The sequence below is a fragment of the Crotalus tigris genome, unplaced genomic scaffold, assembly GCF_016545835.1.
Source record: "Crotalus tigris isolate CLP2741 ecotype Arizona unplaced genomic scaffold, ASM1654583v1 scf7180000017600.4437325, whole genome shotgun sequence".
Classification (NCBI taxonomy): domain Eukaryota; kingdom Metazoa; phylum Chordata; class Lepidosauria; order Squamata; family Viperidae; genus Crotalus; species Crotalus tigris.
In genome coordinates, this window is record NW_024096504.1 from 4,421,593 (window position 1) to 4,427,592 (window position 6,000).

The following is a 6,000-nucleotide window of genomic DNA, read 5'->3' on the forward strand; positions in this document are numbered from 1 at the left end:
GATTAGCAACAGATTTGTATTTATTTATTCTGAGTCTTTATAGAAAATTCCTGACATGTTACAATGATCTTAAGAACACTGCAAAGAAAAGTAATATTTAGTGAGAAATCTGTTATGGCTTACTCAGTTTTGAATGAATGTCTACAATGCTTAATGCAATTTTAAAGATATACATATTACATGCTAAAATAATTTATCGGCTTTCAATAAATGTTTAACCATCTTTCCCCTTAAAAAATTGAACTTGTTTCTATTGTTTAATTTTCCTTCTTGTATTGCCTTCTTCATTTTTTTTTATTTTGAAAAATGTAGAACATCCATTAGTTATGAATGAAAAAGTCTAATGGTACAATTGTCTATTCAGCTTAAGTCTTGATGAATTCAGTAGAAATTACAGCTTAGTAACTATGATCGTGTTTCCTATATCAAAAGTGTGTGTGGCTCTAGGGAATTTTTTGTATTACAACCTTTAATAATTTCAGACACCAAGCCATTGATGGAGTGTGCTGTAGTTCTGGAGAGTCACAAAGTATCATCTCTGATTGTATTTATGAATAAATAAACATCAATAATTATCAGGTTCATGGTGTATTGGATATTTTGGATCCAGTTTTTATTAGTATTAGTGTTTGCTGAAGTTCAACAAATCTATTTTCAGTTTTTGTTAATACACAATTTTATATGTAGTCAGAAGTAAATACCACAATTTTGGTATGGAAGTTATCTTTAATATGACCTTCTCCAACTTGGATCTCTTCCAGATGTGTCGAATTTAAGTTCAGTATTTGTTAGAGAATTTTAATTTCTCTATTGGTGAAAAAATAAATCAGAAGCTCTCACAGCTGACTGCATTTAGCTGATTCAAAATAACCTCTTGATATTCATATTAAAAATATTTACAATACCATACATTCTTCTTTACAGCAACATAGCTCAATTGAAGACTTCTTACAGAGAGATACAGAGACAAACCTGAGACTGGAAATCCAGCTCCTAACTCAATACTCTTTTGCACAGACTCAGTAGCATTTTCTTCACATTGGCTGACTGAGTTACCACATGACTCTTCCTGCTCATGAATATTCCAACACTCCTCCCTTCATGACAGGAAGAGACATCAGACCTACTGACTTAACACATTCTCCATAGTGAACACTATCCAATGGTTTAGTCATCATGTCTGCCAAATTATTCTCAGAAGAACAATGATGTAAACTAATCAATTTTCCTTTTACAGCTTCCCTGACATTACAATACTTAATGTCTACATGTTTACTTCTGTTCTTCACCCTGTCACCAGTTGCCATTTTTATACAGGCAGCATTGTCTTCAAATACCTTTACAGATTCTTTTACATTAATATTTAAATCTTGCAACAACTGTACATACCATGTTACTTCAGAACACAATTCAGATAAAGCAATAAACTCTGCTTCCGCTGTTGAAATAGCAATAGTTGTTTGTTTTCTGGACTTCCATCCAATCAGAGTTCCTCCAAACAATATTATAATCCCAGAATTTGATTTCCTTGTGTTTATGTCATTTGCATAGTCACTATCGACATAACACTTTAATTTCAATTCCTCAGTAATCTGTATTTGAAGACCCAAATTTATAGTTCCCTTTAAATATCTGAGAACCCTTTTTACACCCATCCAATGTAACTTTGTAGGTGCAGCAGTAAAACGACTCAAAATGCTTACTGCGCAAGCTATGTCTGGTCTGGACCACTGTGATAGATATAACAAACTCCCTATTGCTGAGTGATATATCTCTTGATCACAGGTTTCACCTTTGTCCACACTTAAACTATTATAAAAATCCGCACTCATGGGTGTGGGAGCAGTATTGCAATCTTTCATATTATATTTCTCCAATAACTGCTCAATTTTTCTCCTTTGACTGAGAATATAACCACCTTTTTCATTTTTCTGTATCTCTACACCAAGATAATTTTTTATTTCTCCCAAATTCTTTAATTCAAATTTCTTTCCTAATTTATCAGCAAATTCTTTGACTTGTGATGCATCCTTTGCGATGAAGCAAAGATCATCCACAAATGATAACAGTAGACAATTCCCTCCTTGTAACTGTCCAGTATATATACAATTATCAGCTTTGCAACTTTTAAATCCAAGATCCTTTAAAGCAGTATCTAAACAGATATTCCAGTTTCTGGCTGACTGCTTCAGCCCATAAATAGCCTTGTTTAATTTATATACCATGTTAGGTTTTGCAATTTCATATCCTGGTGCTTGGATAATATAAATTTCTTCCTCTAACTCAGCATTGAGGAATGCAGTTGTGATATCAAAGTACCAGATTTTATGCTTATATGCCGCTGCCAACGCCAGTGCTAATCTTATACTCTCACTTTTCACAGTTGGCGCAAATACTTCATCGTAGTGAACATTCTTTAATTGTGAAAAACCTTGTGCCACTAACCTGGCCTTATAGTGTATATCATTATTTGGCAATACCTTTTTCTTATATACCCACTTACAACCCATAGCTTTGGTTCCCTGTGGCAAAGTCACTGATTTAAATACTTCATGGTCTCCCATGGATTTCATCTCTTTATCCATGGCCTCCTTCCATCTTTCTTGTTCAGCTTTTGGTAATGCCAACACTTCTTTATAACTTCTTGGCTCATACCACACATTGCAAACCTTTACCTTGCTGGCAGAATACTTCTCAGGCGGAATTCCTTTGTTACATCGCTCTGACCTACGTGGTATTAACTGCTCCTGTGTCTCAAATCTATTTGGCTTCATGTCTTGTTCAGCCTCCCTGAACATTGACATCTTCAATAATCATTTTTTTATCATTAGATGAGTTATTGTTATTAAATAGATCACCATCATTAAGTGAGATATACCCAGAATTTGCATTAATTCTGTCCCAATTTTGTTCTGCAAAATTAGCAGACCTTGAAATTACAATTCTTTTACTTCCATTGCTAAAGCGATATCCTTTTGACCCTGGCTCATAGCCCACAAACCTGAGCTTTCTTGCCTTTTTCTGTCCCTTTCTTCTGATAGCTTTTGGAATATGTACCAATGCAGTTCTTCCAAAAATTCTCAAATGTGCCAGTGATGGCTTTCTCCCATATAGAATAGCATACGGAGTATTATTAATGGAGGAACTCCACAGCCTGTTAACTATATAATTGACAGTCAATATGGCTTCTCCCCAATATGACCTGCTCATACCAGAATCCTCCTTCTTTCAGCTACACCGTTCTCTGCTGCTGTGTAAGGATTTGTATCTCTGTGTCTTATCCCCAACTGCCCCAACCATTGTTGGAATTTAGTTGACATAAATTCAGTACCTCTGTCAGTTTGCAACTGACACACTTGTTGTCTGTACCTTCTCTCTACAAAATTTACCCACTGTTTGAATTGTTGTAGCACCTCTGTCTTTGCTCTAAGCAAGTAGTAAAACAAATACCTGCTATAATCATCAACAATTACCAGTGCATATTTTGCTCCTCCCAAACTGGCTTGCATAGGTCCCACCAGATCTGCATGGACCAGCTCTAGAACTCTTTTTGTTTGTTTTGTGCTACATTTATTAACTGGGAATGCCTTTGACTTTGATGCTTTGCATACTGCACAGTCCAAATATGTTTTGCATCCCTTCAAATTTAGCCCTTCTGCAAAATCTTGCATTTGCTGCAAAACTTTAAAGCTTGCATGGCCAAGTCTTCTATGTAGAAGATGAACACATGAATCATGCTCTGCAACATTCTTAAATATATGGGAACATTGAACCTTTTGTCCCTGCAATACATATAGATTATCTTCCTTTATGCCTTCTGCACAAATATTCCCATTCCTTTTGATGAGACACTTCCCATTTACAAAAATGACTTCAAAATCTTGTTTGCCTAAATTAGACACACTTAACAAATTATGTTCCATCTCAGGTACACAAAGCACATTGGTAAACTTTGATTCCAAATATGGAATTTTTACATTGCCTCTTCCGATGACTTTTGCTTTCTGGCCATTTACCAAAGCCACAACTTCTTGTGCTACTGGAACAAACCTGAAAAATAATTCAGAGTCATTAACAATTGTTTGACTTGGCCCAGTATCTATTAGCCACTTGTCTCTGTTGTTGCTATAGCAAACTTTTGCAACACCAAAATGTTCCTTTTGCAAATCAGTCCCTTTTGGTTGCACAAATGTCCTTCGCTGCAAACAGTTCCTTTACAAACAGTTCCTTTTCAAATGTGTCTTTGCTCCACAAATGTAGCAATTCTTTTCTTGCTTAGCTCTCTGCCTGCAAAATATTTCTTCTTCGGAGACCCTCCTCAGGAATTTCACCTCCTCGTGGCTGCTTCTAAAATGGTGCTTTCCTTGTTCATTAAGCAAACATGCCTTTAAAGCCTCAAAATTTAAGTCTTGTTCTTCTTTACACTCAAATATGGCAGAAACTGTGTCCCAGGTTTTATCTAAACTGCTCAACACCAATAAAACCTTCTGGGACTCAGGGAATTTAATCCCACATTGTTCTAAGTCCAAAAACAAACTTTGCATTTTATTTAAATGCTGTTCCACAGATTCAACTGGTTGCAAACAGGCTCTGTAAAGTTTTCTTGACAATTGCACTATATTGCATGCAGAAACATTCACGTGCACAGCTCTCAACTTCAACCAAATCTCCTTTGCAGTCTTTAAATTTGCAACATTTAGAAATTGTTCATCATCTAAATTCAAGATGAGATAAGCCATTGCTTAATCCTGACTCTTCTGATCAGCACCTGCAAATACTTGTGGTGGATTTTCTACAATATACCAGAGCTCTTTAGCTTTCAGCAAACATTCCATTTTTGCAGCCCATATAATGTAATTCTTCTGGCCCAAATGAGGCACACAGTTTTCCTTAAATTCCATTGCAGCCATTCTGCTAATTCTGCCTTGTTCTTATACTTTCTAAACACAGGCAATTTTTTCCAGCTTTAAATTACAATGCAGTCCTTAGTAAGCTCTGGGCCCATAACCTGTTAGAGAATTTTAATTTCTCTATTGGTGACAAAATAAATCAGAAGCTCTCACAGTTGACTGCATTTAGCTGATTCAAAATAACTTTTTTATATTCATATAAAAATATTTACAATACCATACATTCAGCAACATAGCTCAATTGAAGACTTCTTACAGAGAGATACAGAGACAAACCTGAGACTGGAAATCCAGCTCTTAACTCAATACTCTTTTGCACAGACTCAGTAGCACTTTCTTCACATTGGCTGACTGAGTTACCACATGACACTTCCTGCTCATGAATATTCCAACAGTATTCCCCATCCAACGAGGCAATTGTTAAGAATTCTGGTTAGGTAAACTTACTTAAATATAGTCTCTTTGAGTTCACAGCATTTACTGTTAAAAGTAAACGGATACAGGATTATCATCCTAAACTGCAGTCCTGGGCATGCTTTTCAGCAGTAGATGCTATAAACTCAAAGAGGCTATTTCTGAACAAAAATCTTTAAATCTTTATTGAATGTAATTATATTTGGTTGAGGTTTATTTGAGTTTAAAAGTTTTTCCTTTTAAGTTCTAGTTAACCCTGTATTCAGCTCTGGGAAGAAGGGGGGAGGGTTTTGAGGAGGGTTGGGAGGGATGGGGGAAGGGGTTTTTTATTGTAAAATTGTAAAAATTTATAATAATAATAAAAAAATCTTTAAGATCAGGTGGTTGTCATATTTTTATTCCTTCTTTCTCTTTACATTTTATTCTTTGAGTTCCAGACTATCTTGTTTCATTTTTAAAGAAATCTATATTTAGGAAAGAAATGTGGGATTTCAGAGGACTTCTCATCTGTCCTGCTTTTTCGCAATAAAAATCTAATTAGAAATGCTTTTGATAGTGCTGAATAATGTAATCAGCAGAGCTGCAGAAGAAATGCTTTGAAGCCAAGCCCACTATTACTTATAAGAGAATGCTTATATTAAAACCTAATAAGCCAGCATCATAAGAGATTTATTTT